The sequence below is a fragment of the Capra hircus genome (genome assembly GCF_001704415.2).
Source record: "Capra hircus breed San Clemente chromosome X unlocalized genomic scaffold, ASM170441v1, whole genome shotgun sequence".
Classification (NCBI taxonomy): Eukaryota; Metazoa; Chordata; class Mammalia; order Artiodactyla; family Bovidae; genus Capra; species Capra hircus.
The window spans coordinates 51,586,465-51,606,492 of NW_017189516.1; the positions used below are offsets into that span (position 1 = coordinate 51,586,465).

The following is a 20,028-nucleotide window of genomic DNA, read 5'->3' on the forward strand; positions in this document are numbered from 1 at the left end:
GAGACTTAAAAAAAAAACACTTTATGAACACACACAAAAAAAGAACAGGAAAGAAAATGTATATAGAAAAATACAAATATCAAAATAATAAATTTTGTAAGTATGTAACTTTTTAAAAATCCAACAGAAACCAACACTAGGGACCAGAATGGACAAAATAAAACAACTGGCAACCTTTCCTTGAGGTGAATCAGCAATGTTCCCTCTACACCCTTCAGAAGCATGGCACACTCCCATCAGGGTCACCTATACATCACCCCCAGTGATCCTCAAGGAGGGACATAGACTAGCGTCCTAAGAAAAGGATCAAAAATGTACAAAAGGATTCACTTTAAAAGACACCTGGAAATTCCCTGGGGTCCAGTGGTTAGGACTCTGGGCTTTCACTGCCAAGGGCATGGGTTAGATCCCTGATTGAGGAACTAAGGTCTCACAAGCCTCAGGACATGACCAAAAAATAGAATTTAAATTAAAAAAAAAATTTAAGACATTGTTTGCCAGTATGTCTACAATAGAGAAAAAAGAGAAACCACATAAGGTATAGGGCACTATAGTTCTGCTTTAAAATGGCTGATCAGACACGTTTGCCTTTCTTCCCACACTAAAGCCCCCTGAAATAGGCAAAAGAAATATAAAAAATAAACTGAGAGCAACCCTGAGAATACAGGAGGTGCTCCCAGGAGATAGATCAGTGAGGAATTCCAAAGAGCTATGAAACAGGCCAAGATTGGGACTAAGAAAATAAACAGCAGACAGATTCCTTACCGCTGAACCACCTGGGAAGCAAACAGTAAACCACGTAACTGAAGAGCTGTGAAACATATGCCCACTTCCCGCCCTTTTTCAGCAGGACTGATGCCAGCACTTACACAGTCCTAGCTCTCCAAAATGATAGTTCAGACAAGGAATATTCCAGAGGAATATTGAGGCCAGAGAAGTAGGGGAAGGTATCAATTGACTGTAGCTTCCACGAGGAATAGGGAGCCCCAGCAGCCAGAGAGCTAGCAACCCACATACTCTACAGTGGATGCTGTCTTCCACACAAAGAAGATGGTATAAGCAAAGACATCATGTTTGAAACAGAATTTTATGGAGAAGTCTACATGCTGGAGAGCACCGTGTTTGAAGCAAACACAGAAAGGATGCCAGCTAGAGAGGTAGGCAGACAGAAACCATACCAAGGAAAGCCTGGTAAGCCAGATAAAGAAATCAGATTTTCTCCAAACTTTCTCCTTCCATCAGCAACAGAGCACCACTGCAGGCTTTTCAAGCAGATGAGTTTTATGGTCAAAATCACATTTTAATGTCATACTAGCAATATCTCAGTTGGATAAGACTCAACTATCCACCTTAGGAGCCTGCATGGATGGAGGAACCATTAACAGAGATTTTTTTTTTAATTAAGGAGGAAGAGCAAGTTTCAGGAAAGTATGCTGTGCTTCATATTAGTGCCTATAGAAGAGTCAAGTGTAGATTTCCAGCAGGTTATTGAGTCTGAAAGCTTGTAGTGAAAAATCAGGAAAGAATTTAGAATTATATCTGCATGTCAGTAGAACTGAAACTCTGGGTATGATTGAGAGAGTGACCTAGGACAACACTTGACCAAGAAGTTAAACCCAGGTAACAACAGTGTGTAAGGAGAGTAAAGTAGATCAAGACAAAGTTACAGAGGACGGAAAGAAACGTAAGAGAAGGCTATGGAGAACAAGGATGTAAAGGAAACACGCTGCTTCCAGGAGCTAGTGACTAACAGTGTCAGGTGCAACAGAAATGTCAAGTAAAATGAGGAATGAATGAATCCGTTAGAAGCAACAAACAAGAGGCCATAGATGATCACAGTAAAAACTTTAATAATGTGAGAGTGGGAAGTTAAGAGATCAAAAGCTGAAGTGTGAGAAGTGGATGAGGGATGGATAAATGATATATAGACCACCCAGATGTTTAGCTGGGAAGGGGAAAAGAGGTTAGTTAGCTAAGAAAAGAGTGGACAAGTGGTTCAGGGAAGGTTTTCTAGATAAGAACCATAAGAATAAGATAATGGGCAAAAAAAAAAAAAAAATCAAAAGGAAGACTCTAAGGATATAGCAAGGTTACTGAACCTCAGCACCACTGACATCTTGGACCAGGTCATCCTTTGCTGCCGGGCGCTGTGTACTGTGAAGTGTTTAGCATCATCCCTGGCCTCTACTCACCAGATGCCAGCAACACACAGGCTACCACTCCAGTTGTGACAATCAAAAATGTTTCCAGACACTGTCCCCTGCAGGCAAAATCTGGACCAACTCTAGTTGTGAGCCACTGGGGTACAGGATGGGGAGGAAGAATGATGAAAAAAGACTGCCAAAGCAGCAGCACTGAAGTTGAAGGCGCCAGCCAAGGAACAGGCTCAGAGACAGGGGAAAGGGCAGCTCTGGAGAGAAAGGGGCTGATAAATCTGCAGATGGTGCCAGAAACTGGAGAAAATCAGCCAGAAGGCCCTCAGTATTCTCAACTGAATGGAGATAAGGCTGTGTGCTGAGTATGCGTGGTGATGATTTAGTGGCAGGCTTGAGAACAGTGGTTAAGGTTTATAAAAATTAACAGGGACCAGTCCTGGCAGGTCACCCCAGAAAAAACTAATACTCTGTTCTCTCCCTGAGAAGGGTAAAACGCACTTCCCCACAGAAATCACCCATCTGCTGATTATAATACCAAAGAGTTCACAAGTCTATACAAATTTCAATGCATCATGGAAAGACTAGACTCCTGAGGGTATCTGGGAAACTAACCCATTTTTTTAAATTAACATAGTTCCTATCAGATAACAGGAACTGTGTTCAACATAACTGACATCTAAATGAACTTTTCGTAAATTATCTGTTCAAGTTAGAGGATGCCTGCGGTGGTTGCAACTACTTCCTGGTTCTTAAAAGGATGAACTACTTTCTGACCTATAGCCAGGAACAGCTGAATAGAAAGGAGTGTCTGCAAAGACAAGAGCTTGTTAAATGAGATTCTTCACAGGACAACAGGACAAATACCTGCTCACTTCTACCCTCTAAACCAAGGACTGCAAACTCAATGAATATGATACCAGGAAACTGGAGATACCTCAATTCTGTGCATGAGAAAAAAGCTGGAAATGAAGCACCAACATAAAGCTATGAAATATCAAATGAAGGGCTGCCTTGGATAAATAAAAGAAAAGCTACACACAGCAAACCAGAGCTGGGTGTAAGAGTGAGCAAAGCAAACTGGAAAACCCAAGTCCTTCCTCTACCACAGATATGAAGTCCAAATTGACATCATTCTCCAGATGTCAGAAACCAATAATCTGAGAAGAGATCAAAAACTCTCCAGGAGCAGTGACCCCAAGAGTCACACCAAGACAAACACAAAACTATCCAAAGGAGCATTCCACAATGCCCAAATTGTCAAATGTTGTGAACCACACAAAGAAATAAGCAAAACTTGGAGGGGAAACAAATAGGAGATTTCATTCCTCAAGAACTACAGCTCAGAAAATAATCCAAAGGAAACAAACATAACTATATTTTTAAATGTTCAAAGAAAAGACAAGAAAAAGTCCTGATGAAAATTAAGAAGCAGATTTGAAAGAAAACACAGACACTTTTACATTTAAAAATACAGTCAAATGTTTTCAGTGAAAATTCTCAATAAATGTATCAACCAGTAGACTGGACACAGCTAAACAGAAATTAGTGAATTGTAAGGTTTTAGAAAAGGCAGAGGAACCAGAGATCAAATTGCCAACATCCGCTGGATCATGGAAAAAGCAAGAGAGTTCCAGAAAAACATCTATTTCTGCTTTATTGACTATGCCAAAGCCTTTGACTGTATGGATCACAATAAACTGTGGAAAATTCTGAAAGAGATGGAAATACCAGACCACCTGACCTGCCTCTTGAGAAACCTATATGCAGGTCAGGAAGCAACAGTTAGAACTGGACATGGAACAACAGACTGGTTCCAAATAGGAAAAGGAGTACGTCAAGGCTGTATATTGTCACCCTGCTTATTTAACTTATATGCAGAGTACATCATGAGAAATGCTGGGCTGGAAGAAGCACAAGTTGGAATCAAGATTGCCGGGAGAAATATCAATAACCTCAGATATGCAGATGACACCACCCTTATGGCAGAAAGTGAAGAGGAACTAAAAAGCCTCTTGATGAAAGTGAAAGAGAAGAGTGAAAAAGTTGGCTTAAAGCTCAACATTCAGAAAACGAAGATCATGGCGTCCGGTCCCATCACTTCATGGGAAATAGATGGGGAAACAGTGGAAACAGTGTCAGACTTTATTTTGGGGGGCTCCAAAATCACTGCAGATGGGGACTGCAGCCATGAAATTAAAAGACGCTTACTCCTGGGAAGAAAATTACGACCAACCTAGACAGCATGTTGAAAAGCAGAGACATTACTTTGCAACAAAGGTCCATCTAGTCAAGGCTATGGTTTTTCCAGTGGTCATGTATGGATGTGAGAGTTGGACTGTGAAGAAAGCTGAGCGCCTAAGAATTGATGCTTTTGAACTGTGGTGTTGGAGAAGACTCTTGAGAGTCCCTTGGACTGCAAGGAGATCCAACCAGTCCATTCTGAAGGAGATCAACCCTGGGATTTCTTTGGAAGGAATGATGCTGAAGCGGAAACTCCAGTACTTTGGCCACCTCATGCGAAGAGTTGACTCACTGGAAAAGACTCTGATGCTGGGAGGGGTTGGGGGCAGGAGGAGAAGGGGACAACCGAGGATGAGATGGCTGGATGGCATCACTGACTCGATGGACATGAGTCTGAGTGAACTCCGGGAGTTGGTGATGGACAGGGAGGCCTGGTGTGCTGCGATTCACGGGGTTGCAAAGAGTCAGACACGACTGAGCGACTGAACTGAACTGAAACTTCTGTCTTCCACCCTGGAATAGGAAAGCTGGAAGAACATAGCTGCCTGCCCTCACAATAACAAAGAGTTGCACTAATTTCAAAGTCATGACTTTCTTGAAATCCATCACAAAACAACCAACTGGCTCAAAATCTTCAGAGAGAGAGAAAGAGCCTGCAAGGAGAGAGGAGACAACCTTGTGCTCACTTGGGGTCGACTCCAGGTGGCCACTGACAAGAGGAATTCAGCCAGAACAGCAAAGTGACAAAAAGCCTGATGAGGCTTGCTGAAGGAACAGTGTGAAACCAATGGAGGCCACTGAAATTGGGGTGACCCCAGCCTTCTGCAAGGTCTTCCCCCACCAGCCCCTCCCCCCAAAGAGCCTTTGGTGATGTCCCACTGTGCAGTGCCCACTGTGACACAGACTTGGGGGAAGGGAAATGCAGCAGCACCTCAGGAACAACATGTCCACCCAGATCCTGCCCTCACACCTCCACTGGGGAAGAAAAACCTTCACTTGTGGAAGTAAGCTCCCTACATACGAATCTTCAAGTTTCCTTCCTTCAAAGACGCGAACTTCCTTCAAAGATGGTGTTCCATCACCATCAGGCACGAGTGAAAGCCGCAGCTGCCCTCGGTCTCCCGTTGCTGGCGATCCCTCAGCTCTGCCGTCTCCCACCTACTCTCCCTCCTCCAGGCAGGAACTCCTTCCGTGTGCACTCGATGCCAGCCTCTGTATCCCCGCTGTTGCACTGTACTACTGTGCTCTTCAAGATACTCTCCTGAAAGATTTTAAATATTTTCTTTACTTTTTGTGCTTGCTTGTTTTTTTGTGTGTGTGAAAAGTATTATAAACCTATTACAGTATGGTACTATGAAGCCGATTGTGTTAGCTGGGTACCCAGGCTAACTCTGTTGGACTTATGAACAAATCGGACTTACGAACATGCTCTCAGAATGTATGTAGGGGATTTTTGTCAGTGCTTCTGTCCTTAAAGCACTGGTTAAAACTTGCTGCAACTGAGGGAAGGGGTGGACACCCTGGGAGAAGGGCAGGACTATACACTGAGCCCACACAATAGCTAGGGGAAGGGCACGTCCTTGGGACAGTGTTGCAAGCCCAAGCCAGAGGTTTAACCAGAACAAAGGCCACATCCCACCACCACTCCCCACCTCTAAGCTAACCTACTTTCCATAACAGCAGAATACTACCAGCAGAGGGACCAGAGAAGATCAAGAGCACATAAGGAGACCCAAGTCACAGTTCTGAAGTAAGATCTGACACTCAATAAAATAAAACCCCCACCCTAATCACAAACTAAGAATTTGAAGCCTGAAGTACAATAACAACCAAACTTAAAACAAGTTCAACTCCAGACTAGATCAACTCAAATCCCTGAACCAAAGGCCTCACACAAGGAAAGATGTGCCCGTTTACAGACATAAAAATTATGCACTTCAGCTCTTTTCCAGCTAGAAAAATGGAGGGTGCAGAAGAGAAGCGAAAAAAAAGGTTCTTGCTGTGCCAAAACTCTTAAGAAAAAGCGAAAAAATTTCGCAGAGCTCAAGCACAAGCACCTGAGAAAGAAGTATGCCCAGAAGATGCTTTGAAAGGCAAGGAGGAAGCTTATTTATGAAAAAGCTGAGCACCATCACAAGGAATACAAGCAGATGTACAGAACTGAGATTCGAATGGCTAGGATGACAAGAAAAGTTATCAACTTCTACACACCCGTGGAATCCAACTGGCATTTGTTATCAGGATCAGAGGTATCAATGGTGTGAGCCCAAAGGTCCGGAAGGTGTGGCAGCTTCTTTGCCTCCATCAGATCTTCAGTGGCGCCTGTGTGAAGCTCAACATGGCTTCAATTAACATGCTGAGGACTGTGGAACCATATGTTGCATAGGAGGGGTACCCAAACCTGAAGTAAATGAATTGACCAACAAGCATGGTTATGACAAAAATCAACAAAAATTAAATTGCGCTGACAGATAATGCATTGACTGCTCAATCTCGTGGTAAATGTGGCATCATCTGCATGGAGGATCTGATTCACGAGATCCCATACTGTTGAAAATCATTTCAAAGAAGCAAACAACTTTCCATGGCCCTTCAAATCATCTTCTCCATGAGGTGGAATGAAGAAAAAGATCAACCATTTTGTAGAATGTAGAGATGCTGGCAACAGGGAAGGCCAGATCAATAGGCTATTATTAGAAGGATGAACTAAAGTATCTACTATGAGTATTTTTGTAATCTGGTCAGTTATTAAACAGTGATTGCTTTCAAACTGAAAAAAAAAACTGCAGCTCAGTCTCTACTGTTCTACAAAATAAGTCAGGCTTACAATTAAGAAAAAAAATCACAAGTCATAAGAAAAAGCAGAGGAAAAACAACACTCAGAAAAGACAAAGAATATGTCAGAACTCAGAACGAGACACAGAATCTGATGTTGGAAATACCTAGAATCAAAGTTAAAATACTATGAGTAACATGTTTAGAGCTCTAACCCAAAAGGAGAACATGCAAAATTGGATTGGTAACTCAGCAGATAAATGGAAACTATAAGAAAGAATAAAAGGAAAGTGCTAAAAATTAAAAATACAGTTGAGAGAAAAAAAAAAGGCCTTCAACGGGCTCATTAGTAAACTTAACTGAGCCAGGGAAAGAATCAGAGAAGTTGAAGGTAAGTCAGTAGAAACTACCCCAACCAAAAACATTGAGAGAAAAGAAAGTGAAGAACAGAACAAACAGGACTTTCAAGAAGTGTGCAACATAGGTTCTAATATAACTGGAATCAGAAAAAGAAGAAAGAATGGGACAAAAGAAATACTTGAAGAAACATGGCTGAAAATATTCCAAAGTTAAAATAAGATATGGAACACAAATCCCTAACACAATTCTCTTGCCAGGAGAGGTATCAAAAACCTAGATATACAGATGATACCACTTTAATGGCAGAAAGTGAAGAGGAACTAAAGAGCCTATTGATGAAGGTGAAAGAAGAGAGTGAAAATGCTGGCTTACAACTCAATATTCACAAAACTAAGATCATGGCATCCAGTCCCAATACTTCATGGCAAACAGATGGGAAAAAAGTGGAAACACTGTCAGATTTTATTTTCTTGGGCTCCAAAATCACTGCAGACAGTCAATGCAGTGATGAAACTAAAAGACACTTGCTCCTTGGAAGGAAAGCCTTGACAAACCTAGACAACATATTAAAAAGCAGAGACATTACTTTGCCAACAAAGGTCCGTCCAGTCAAAGCTATGGTTTTTCCAGTGGTCATGTACAGATGCGAGAGGTGACAGTAAAGACTGAGCACTGAAGAATGGATGCTTTCCAACTGTGGTTCTGGAGAAGACTCTTGAGAACCCTTTGGACAGCAAGGAGATCCAACCAGTCCATTCTAAAGGAAATCAACTCTGAATATTCACTGGAAGGACTGATGCTGAAGCTCCAATACTTTGGCCACCTGATGAAAAGAGCTGACTCACTGGAAAAGACCTGATGCTGGAAAGATTGAAGGCAAGAGAAGAAGCGGGCAACAGAGGATCAGATGGCTGGATGGCATCACTGACTCAATGGAGATGAGTCTGAGTCAACTCTGGGAGACAGTTAAGGAAGGGAAGCCTGGCGTGCTGCAGTCCATGGGGTCACAAAGAGTCAGACATGACTTAGTGAATGAACAACAAAAAACAAAAACAACACAAATCCTAGATCATCAGAGAATAGTAAGATAAAAACAAACAAAAAAATTATTGTCACCACCGAGTACCAATACCACTGAGACTGAAATCCATTAGCTCTGCCACCAGCAAGCACCTCTGTCAACATGACCACCAGGTCAGCAATTCAACTACACATGATGGCAACCTCACAACACTAACCTTTACATACAAGTCTCACTCTGTTTAAACGACTGGTCAAGCCCAAGTTACAAGCTTGTACCCTAGCTGTAAAAGAGACTGGAGATGAGTTTTGAGAATGTGGGACCTATAATATGAAAAATTATCAAAATGTAGAGAGGATATTTAAAAGTCTACTGTGTGTGTGTTAGTCACTCAGTGATGTCCGACTCTTTGCAACCCCACAGACCTACAGTCTATAGCCTATAGACTGCCAGGTTCCTCCATCCATGGAAATCTCCAGGCAAGAATACTGGAGTGGGTAGCCATTCCCTTCTCCAAGGGATCTTCCGAACCCAGAGATCAAACCTGAGTCTCCTACATTGCAGGCAGATTCTTTACCATCTGAGCTACGGCATGCTAAAAAGAAAATAAATTAATAATTTTTTAAAAAACTTTCCACCTAACTAACCAACTATTATTGTATGGTAGATCCTTCAGTGAAGTCATTGCATCCTAGAAAGCCTTCCTATAAGACAAATATTTTATTTCAATGTGGTACCACATTTAAAACCAGCGTTCTAATCTGAGGAACCTAAGCAGCAATGGGGTAGTGGGGTGAACCTACATAATAAAATAAGCAAACATCTTCACTGAATGTTGGTTTTGCTTAATGTTAAGTAAGGTACAATACAGATATATACAAACAAACATTGCACACACAGAGGTTTATTTTGGAACAGAACTCGGCACTTCTATGAATTCATACAACAAATCATGAAAAAATTTAAAGAAATGTCATTCTTACAGTTGTCAACTCTTGCTTCCCCTTCATCTACCATACTGTAAATGATGACAGAACTTTGAGGAGTCCCACAGAGGGAGCCATTAGCACTTAGGTACACACCAACACAGACCCAATTATAACAGTTATGTTCGAGACGAGTGACTAGACTACAGGACAAGCACATCTATAGGGTGAGCAGAGAGGAAGATCACTAGACAGGTACCTGACAGAGAAACCAACTGAACGAGGAAGAAAGCACTGACGGGAGGAGATGGGGGGCAGAAAAAGAAACAAATTTCATAAGAGCAATATTTACTGAGCACTTCCTCTGTGCCAGGCAATGCACTAGATGCTGAGGCGACAACAGGCAACACTCCATGCCTCCAGGGAGCCTACATGTAGAAAACCGATACCATCTGCTTATCCATTTTACTGAAGGCCCAGCCCTATTTAAACTCCAGCTTTAGTATTTCCTATGTATACTCTCAGGCGAAAGTGAAAATGAACAGAACAAAGGCCACACAGAAAGAAAACTAAGATTCTGGGATGTAGCTGGGGTCAAAGCTTCAAAGCAAGGCATGCAATATATAAATCCATGTTATTTCTTGCTATTCACCCAGCTTTATCTGCTTTTCTCAGATCAACGTCTTTGAATACATGGTCTACCAGAAAATCCCTTCCCTCTCAATGGCATTCTGGGCCTCCTCTAAGACTCTTCACAAATATACAGGAGCCATTACCTTTCTCAGTTCCCTTAAGTCTGCATTAAACACACCTCTTCTGGCCTAGAGTAACAGCACCCTGTGTTTCCCCATCTAAATGGGCAAAACTCCATAAAACTTAAAACTCCATAAAAGGAGGAGCTCTGTTCTTAAAACTCCATAAAAGGGCACAACACCACAGCCTGGCTTTGTATGTCCAGCACTTACCATGACGCTGATACCCTTTCAGTTGCCTACACAATGATACCAAGATACCCAAATCATCACAGTATCGTAAAGGCAGCCAAAGAAAGACATGTATGGCCTTCCTTTACCAGCTGTGCATAGAGGGACAGACTGGAAAGCACAACTCCAAATCAAGGGCAGTCACTGTGGATGGCAAAGAAACCACCAGCACAGAAACATCAAACTCTAAAATGAGGCAACTCTTTAAAAATAAATGTCCTGGGCTGGATAGGAAGTGAAAATAGTTATGACACAAAACCACTGTAAACTCTTCAGGTTACCAGCATGAGGGGGAAAAAAATCAACAAGGAAAGAATACAGAGCAGGTATAAAATAATCCAGAAAGGCCAAAGCGAGCTAAATTAGAGACTGCATCACAATGTAGATTTCAAAGGAAATGTCTGAAGAAGAAGGCGATGCCGTGGTTATTCTTTGCATCCATGAAGGGGAAGTGCACAATGGCACTGTATACTGTCACAAAGTAACCTCTTCACACCAAGGAAGCCCTGGAGGAATGCTTGTTCAGTCATCAAGGCAAGGAAAACTTAGCATAGTTGAAGATTTCCAAAAATGAGCTGAGCATGTAGGGATACATATTGTAGAAGGAGAAAGAAACAAATCAGGGTATATAAAATAAAATCTGTGGAGCACTTTATACATATAAGCTCACTTGAAAATAAGAAGCTCAACAGAGACCAGTTAAATATCAAAGATGGCAAAGCCACAGAATGTGAACCAGATTTGAAAATGATATTCTTGCTAAAGATTAGTGCTTCTAAATATTATTAATAAAATTCTCTAAATATACTAGAGGTGCTCGAATCAGATTTCCTTAAATATGAAATAGCATAAGTGCTGAAAAATACTAAACTAGACATAAAATATTGTATTTGAGGAAAGAAAAGAACAAAGCAAATTTAATGTTGATATTTAGCAAAATGTTTCATTAAAATCTTCAGTAGATTAAAGATGTCTGGGGGGAAAAAACCAGCAGAGAGTCTTAAGTTTAAATATGGAAGAGAACTAAAACTGTTAGAAAAAAATTTTAACTCAGTTATAAATAGAAATGACATTCCTATATAAGGTTAACAGACTGGTGAAGGATAAAAGAAAAGGGGGAGCCTTTAGAAAACTGAAGGTAATTTCTATAAAAACAATGAAAAGAGTATCACAGATGACGATGGAAGAAAGCAGCTGCAAAATTTTTAAAGAGATGAGGAAAGAATATTTTACCTTGTAGCAATTATGACCTTTTTGGTAAATCATCATGGTTCCATTGAGCTAAAACTCTTGTTTTTTGTGGCATTTCCTGTCACATCCCTACTTAAAACCTTCAATAGCTTCCCAGGAGGCTTAGGACAAGTTCAAAAACCCCGCAGATGGCCTACTAAGCCTTTTCAAAACCGGGCCCCTGTCTACTTCTGCGTCATCACCTGCTTCTCCACTTTCCAGCCTTTCTGGATTCTTTCAGTTCTTTAAAAGGTTCAGTTTTTCAAAAGCCTCGCGCTCTCACCTTGCCTGAGGGCATTTGCACTTTCTGCCAGGAAAACTTAGTTTCTCAACTAAACCATGCCCTTCTCATCCTTCAGGTCCCACTTAATGTTACCTCTTCACCATGGCCTTCCTACCTGCTCCCCACATGGCAGATCCCCCCACCCGGCTGGTGCCTGGTACTTCTCCTCTGCCTCCATTTCAAGCCCATAGATTCTTTGAGGACCTACTTCCCTTTGATGCATCACTCTATCACAGTTTGGTACACAGTAGATACTCATTAAGTATTTGCTAAATGAAGGGCAGATTCTCAGGATGAAGACAGGTCACCTTAGAAAGAAATAATAAATTATGAAACACCAATTAGCACAAAATTAGCTTTTGTTCTACCTCACCTATTGAAATTATTAACAATTAAAATAAAACTTTTCTTTTCCTTTGCAATGCTAATCTCAAATTTTAATGGTAATATTACCAGTAAAAATTGTTGCTGTTGTTCAGTTGCTAAGTCATGTCCGACCCTTTGCGACCCCATGAACAGCATGCCAGGTTTCCCTGTCTTTCACTATCTCCTGGAGTTTGCTCAAACTCATGTGCATTGAGTCAGTGATACCATCCAACCATCTCATCCTCTGCGGCCCCTTTCTCTTCCTGCCTTCAATCTTTTCCAAACATCCCACTGTGTGTGCATGCTCAGTTGCTCAGTCCTGTCCAATTCTTTTGTGACCCCAGAGACTGTAGCCCTGCAGGCACCTCTGTCCATGGGATTCCCCAGGCAAGAATACTAGAGTGGGTTGCCATTTCCTTCTCCAGGGAATCTTCCCGACCCAGGGATCAAACCCACATCTCCTGCATTGCAGGCAGGTTCTTTACTACTGAGACATCCGGGAAGCCCTAAAACATTCCACTAGTGACTGACAAAACCAGGGTAGAGTATGTGGATAAATTCGAGGATATGTCATACCTGAACCAGCTTTAGTAATCTCCCAAAGATTCTATTCATCAGAAAACTATCGTTTCTACTACTCTTGGCCAATATCAGCATAATGGGGCAAATCCAAGTCAGTAAGTTTTCTTCAACTGGTACTTATCACCTTTTTTAACTTGCTTTATCTTCCTCCCATAAGTGTGAGTGTGTGTGTGTGTGTGTGTGTACTTAATCTGATTATTATAATATGATTTTACAAGCTGCCAAGAACCTAATCTTTAGGCATAGTACAAAATCTAAAACTGCAACTTATCTAAAATAATTTAAAGCAGTCTTAAACAAAAAAAATAATGTATTCATCCATATGTTTGTTAACTAACTTCCAGAAACCAAAGTTGTTACTTTCAAAATCACTACTTTCCTCTAAATCAAATAGGTCAGAAAGCACTTCATTTGTTAATATTTGATATCAGGCCTTTCTCTTAGTAAAGAATGCAAAGTAACAACAGAATACCACAATCATAGCAATTAAACAGGTTTTTTTTTTTAAGTAAAATTATTTCAAGCCAGTTATGACTGAATTTACAGTAAACTATTATTATCAGAGCAGTGCTGTGTCCTTTCTGTTTGTTATTAAAATCCAAACACAACCCACCACACAAAGAGGTATTGATTTACCTGCCTGGCACTTGTAAGGATCACTTTCCATAGAGAAATGTTCATCTAAAAGCAATGAAAGTTTGTTTCCAAAACACTTTACCTACAACCAAAGCATTGCATTTCCCTATCATGCGTACCTAAAAAATAACATTCCTAAGCTATCCTATCAGCAGTGTCCATCTACACGTGCAAAACAGGGAGCAAAGAGAGCACCTGGGAATCAAAGGGGTAGAATTCCACCCTTCCAGTACAACTCGTTCCCAAGGGAGCTTTAATTCTTCTGGCTATCCTTGAGGGTAACTTTAAAAAACAACAACAACAACAACAAAAACGCTGCAGGCAGGAAAAAGCAGCTAGTGTATTAGCTGCTTTTAGCTTGCAGGTTAAACTATTTCTAAATCCCTCAACAAGCCAGTCTGAAGTAATGCAAAAAGTAGACAATGCGTTTGCATACCTGAATTTAATGAAGCCTGCTCTCCAGCATGCACTGTAGGCATGGATCTCTCAAGGGGGAGTAGAGCTCAAACAATAAAATGCACAAGGTTATTGGCTTAAAATCAAGCAAACCAATTATTTTGTCCTTGGTCTTAAATCCTAAAGGAATTTTTTCTTGCCCAACAAAAATTATATTATTTTTACCTTGATTTCTTATCCCTGTTTTCCAACATATCACTAAGAGCGCTGTATTTTATTTACTGGTTTAAAAAAGATCAAAACAGAATCAAATCAAAACCACAAAGACAAGATAATGGCTGGCACTTGCAGTACTACCTTTTATATTCTTCTATGTATTATGTTTAGGCAAAACTTTTAAATATACAAAAAGTACTAAGAAATTGTAATACATGTAAGAAGATATATTTTAAAGACGTTATCTTTTAAAATCAACATGATTTAGTTTATCGGTGCCTGATGATAAAAAGACCTAGGTGGAAGCGGTAAATAAGGTTAAAAAAAAATGCACGTTGGTGGGCAAGATCTTTTTGGGGTAATGGAAATGTTCCAAAATTGGATTGCAATGATGGTTATACAACTCCATAAATCTAAAAAAAAAAAAAATCATTGAACGGTACTCTTAAACTCTTAAAACATGAATTTTATGGTATGTAAAGTATACCTTGATAAACTATTTAAAATGCATATTCAAAACCCGTACTTGCTAAAGAAATCCACAACGTTTCTGTGTAGGTTCCATCTTGGTAGAACAACTGTCCTTCCTGCTTTGGCTGAGGTGATTTCCAGCCCTGAGGTTCTACAATATTCATAGGTCCTTTCTAACTTTAATAACCAGCAAAAGTGATTCTCATCAATTACAGAATAAGATGTTAAGTAAGTCCCTTTCCTCCCTAACATTGACTTGTGAGGGTTCCTTTGAGCTAAGCAACTGTAGCTTTCTTAAGGATGGGTCTTGCTTAAATACACACACACACACACAAAATCATGAGGCTTTAACTAACAGAAAATTCTACTTTCAAGTAGAAAAATTTTTTTCAGACTCCAACTCCTACATTCTGTTAAGCAACATCAATAACATATCTCTGTAGACTTTACCTCCAAATTTTGTTTCACTGACATCATTACAATTACAGAAGAGACACCGATTTGCAGATTGTAATGGCTGCCGTTTTACTTCAAAAGTGTATCTATGGCTGATTCTTGTTGCTGTCTGACAGGAAACAACAAAATTCTGTTAAGCAATTATCCTTCAATAAAAAATAAAGTGGCAAAAAAAAAGTGTATCTAAACCACAAAACTGAATTCACAGAATAACTTCACAGCCTTTATTACTGTAGCAAATTTAATCAAAGTCAGTCTAAAGTTAAAATGGAACATGAATTATGTACAACCTTCATTTATGAGAAACAGAATTAACAACCCTCTGAGAAAAGTCTGAACTTGCAGTCGTCCTAATCCATCAGTACCGATGGACCTGAGTCCAGCCTCCCATGTGACTAAAGGTCAGAAAGCCTTGCCAATGTAGCCTATGAACTCCAGGAAGCATATTTATACCTTGAGTAACCAACCCAGGAGCAGCAGGAGCTCAAAACATGTTTGGGAAATCGGATTCCTCAAGAGAAGAAGAAAGCATAGGTTTGAAGAGCACACCTTCAAGTCAGACCGGTTTCAATAGAAGTTTTGCTGACTAGCTGGATAATCTGGGTAAAATATTTTCTCTCCCTCAGCCCATTTGGTCAAGTGTACCACAGGATATAAGAAAAATATCTACTTCATAGGAATGTTATGAGAACACACATACACACATATTACTATATCCATGCAAAAAAAGTATTTGCCATAGTACCTAGTATTCAGTAAGGCTCAATAAATAGAATATTAGAATTTAATTATTATAGAGAAGACTGCTGAACAGAGAAACCACACCCCAAATTTGATCCTAATTAGAACTATCTCAGACACAAATGTTTCTAAGAGCTTATTTCAAAATGCTGACAATCAATTCCAAAGACCTGAAATGGGCTAAGTCCTTTAACCTAATGCATAAATATAATTTTCTGTTAATTCCCAAATCGGAATTCTCTAAATGTTATCAGACTCTTCAGGTGGAAGGTCCTCACTCACAGCTTTCATTTCCCACTGACAGAATTGTACCCAAGTTCACTCGGCAGTATTAAGAAGTAATTGTACAAAGGCGAATGAGAAATGCGGCCACATCTTTGAATAATCCACTCTTCCAAGCACTGTTCTATAGAAAGGAAACATTCTAGAAACGATCAAGAATTTAAATCCAAACACTAAAGTGATGCATCTCCAACAAAATAGTTATAATGTTGAGTTTAAGACTGAAAGTAAATTGGAAAACCCTTACAAACAGAAAAATATAATCTTTTAATTACATTATTTTCTCAAGTTGAAATATGTGACCCAACTGCTTCCATCATCAGATATTAAAGAATCTTTGAGGTTCTGTCTCCATCAAGAAATTCAATGTTGCCAAAAATTAAAACTTTAGAATCTAAATTTCTGAATTTCAAGTTCTGAGTAAACACTCTTTTCTATTTAAAAGTGACTTAATACTTCAAATTCTGCTATTCTTGTACTAAAATTAACAGTTACCTAAAGGATTCCCCTCACATTTGGAATTCAAGTATGTGGATTCATTTGTTCTTAAATGCCTTCTGCTATTATCTGACATCAATCTATTACATGATAAAGTCATATTGCCACACTAACAGCCAAAAATGAAGCACTGATACTTTGTTAACATACTTGCTAATATCCACTAGAAATAAAGGAGATAACCACCAAAGTTATCAAGCTAAAAAGGTGAATTTTTAACAGACACACTGAAGAAGGCTTCTTTTCTCTGCTCACCTCCTTACAAATTCCTACAGCCATATTCTCAGATACAATGGAATTTTCTATCACAAAGTAAATTGAAACATAAATCATAATGAAAGGTTAAATTTCTACAACAGAAGCCACTGTCATTTCCAACAATGCAACTATTGTTGAAAGAGTTTCTCGCAGATTCAGACACAGTGATGAAGCGAGGCTGCGGGGGGCGGGGTGGGGGGGAGAGGCATACTTGAAGGGATTTCTCCACCTCTGTATTTCAGTTCACAATGTAACAATACCGCACCTTCAAAGTAGAAATACCAAGTAAAATCTGGTTCTCATTAAATGCAGCGTATCTGGAACAAAATACATCTGATTCGCAATCAGTCAACCTTCTATTACTCATCTGGGCGAGATGGCCCTGCAATTTCCCTCAATGGGAGCCTTTTCTTTTAAAACCCCAGGGAATACTGTGGATGCCACACTCTGATTTAAATGACTCCTAGAAAATTACAATGAAAATAATGGCACGTTTAGCGCAGGGAACTTGCATAAGTAAAAAAATCAAAAAACCTGAGATAAAGGGGTAAAAAACCCCTACCACAAGCCCCTCAATCAGGAATAAATTATAAGTCTGAGCAGGAGAAAAAAAGGAATCCTCTCTGGAGAAAGAAGGCTTATGTCTAATTATTTTTTTAATATACCAAATTAAAAAAAAAAAAAAAACAAGGCTCAGAAAAGTACCCAAATAAGCAAAATCAGAATACTGAAGTGCTTTCTATATATATACATATACATATACATCAAATAAATCCTTGCATTGATTAGGTTAGAAGGCCAGGCAACTCAAAGGGATTTGACACTTTCTCCAACTGAAAACTCTCCAATCCCTCTGAAATGGTAGATTATTTAACACCCGTGATTATTAACTTTATTCAGCATCCCTCTTTTGGAGCTCTATTATTTCCAAACCAAATTTTTTTCTCCTAATTAGGTTTCCTTGTACTTGTGAAATGCTCAGCATACACTGTGCTGGAAGCTTTAGTTCTACAGCTTCTCTCTTCTGGCTCCTTTCCCCCCTCACCCACCCCCCACCCTCCTGAAAAAAAAAAGGTTTCCTTCCCAAATGTTCTCTTCTCTGCATTTGTCAACAGAAACACCCACTGGCGGTGTCAAACTGGTAATACTGCTGCAGGCTTCCTTACTCCCGATCCAGAGTCAACGGCCAAAAATGCTCAAACCTAAAATAGTACTTTTATTACAGAAATGTAAAGGATTACTAAGGTACTCAACTATCATGTTCTCAAAAAGAGGCACACCTTTTTAAAAAAAATATTCTTAATGAACCCTAACTGGATTGTTAAATATTAAGATTATACTACCCCCCCTTCAACACTAAATATACAGGGACAAGTAAACATAGGTTCTTCACATTTTATGACACTTAAAGAAATTAAAAACAAATTTACATCTAAATGTCATTCACCTGTAATTTCAAATAGCCTCGGTAAAGATGCTTTTTTTGGTAACCCTACAGCAAGAGGAACAACCTGGAAATATTCTAGCAGATGTTACCTAAAAGGATAATTCTATTCTATACATATTGATATTTATGTCTGCTGTTTCGGTCAAATGCCCCTGGACAAATTAATCTGTGTAATCCTTTACATTAACTACATGAACCATTACATCCAAACAAACCTAATTCAGATGCATGGAAAGAAATTATTCCGTGTCTGCGATACTTTCTAAAATCAGCTTAAATTTCAATCAACAGAACACTGATCTGCAACTATTTAAATATCACAGCATCCGTCTAATCTCACTGTGGAGATACTAAGGTCAGGCTTTTCTTTTTCAGGCATCTGTGCTTTAACACTCAAGTGAAGCGAAAAACAAAACCCTCAAGGAAGATCTGCCTTTACACTGAAAATGTTCAGGTTATTTTTTCCCCCAACGTGGGCACAGAACGTGTCAATGCGAGCAGAACCTGTTCGTTCTGGGAAATGGTTCCAAACCCCAGGATTTAAATTTCTATGAGGGTCCAAAGGGTACGAAGGTTTGGGAAGGGGCCAGTTTCTGCTTCTCCCCACTATGCTAGTCTTGAACTTCGTAACAACGCCTGAAACTTGTTCGGGGGAAGCTAGAGGAGCCGCGGGGCAGGCGGAGGGTCGCTCGCCCACCCTCGCAGGCAGCCAAGGTCAGCAGGGCCGGGGCCAAGCTCGCAGTCCCCGGCGGGTCCCGAGTTCCCACGGAACTCGAGAGGGGGGCTCTGGCGCTCAGGCTCCTCCTCAGCGCCGGCGGGAAGGGGCTTCCCCCGCCGCAAGCCCGGGGGAGCGCGTGCCGCGGGGGCGACGGGGCGGGGATGCCGCAGACCGGCCGCTGAGAGGAGCCCCGCGAGGCGGCCTCGACCCGCAGCCCCTCCTCATACTCCCCCGTCCCCCTACACCCCAAAATACAGCCCTAGCCCCTCGCTGGGGAAGCCCTTCCAGCGGCGCAATGGGGCGCTGAGGAGGAACCACTCTAGACTGGGGTGCCCTCGCCGCGTCGCCCGGTTCTGAGCGGACCCGCGCCACCGCCCCTTCTCACGTCTGCCTGGGGGGACCGGGTGGGTCTCCTCTCTCAGGAGAAGCTGGGTGGGCACGGGGCCGATGTGAGGACAAGGAGGCTTGGCGAGCGGGTGGCAACGAGACTACTCACCCCGCCGAGTTCCCCACCTCCAGCCGGGGACCCCACAGCTCCTGAGGCCGCCGTCACCGCTTTACCTTCCCCAGCGGCAGCGACAACTAATCGAAACCCTCGACCCCGCCCTCTCGCTCAGGCAACGCGCAGCCTAATTTGCTAACTGCCCCGCCCCAACCGTCCAATTCGGACCAATGGAGAAGCGCCTCAGACTCTGACAGGTCCCGCCTCCGTCCCGCCCACTTCTGATTGGAACCAATAAGGAGAGAGCGCTCGTCCTCGGGCTCGGGCTCGTGCGCCCCGCCTGCGCGGCTCGTGCTCTGGACCCCAAAGCAGTAGACTGCTGGTTCCCCGTATAAGCTCGTCTGCGCGCGTACGCGCGCGCCGCGCCTCCTCGCGCGCCACGTTTGGTTGCCCCGCCAGGCCCTAGCAACCTGGGCTGAGCGGCTGGGAGGGGCGGGACCGAGCCGCAAGCTGACGAAGGGAGGGGGGCATGAGGGGGAAGATC

The 20,028-nt window shown here is 41.4% G+C and overlaps 1 protein-coding gene and 1 pseudogene across 2 annotated transcripts in view; one reads left to right on the forward strand and one right to left on the reverse strand.

Moving 5' to 3' along the window:
• CDKL5 (cyclin dependent kinase like 5) overlaps window positions 1-19,651 on the reverse strand; it is a 176,441-nt gene extending 156,790 nt beyond the window's left edge. For both annotated transcript variants that reach the window (XM_018043886.1, XM_018043885.1), the window contains exon 1: window positions 19,539-19,651. The gene's annotated coding sequence lies outside the window, so the exon portion shown is untranslated. The remainder of the gene's footprint in view (window positions 1-19,538) is intronic.
• Window positions 6,358-7,107, forward strand: LOC102173277 (annotated as a pseudogene).
• Window positions 19,652-20,028: the final 377 nt, after the last annotated feature.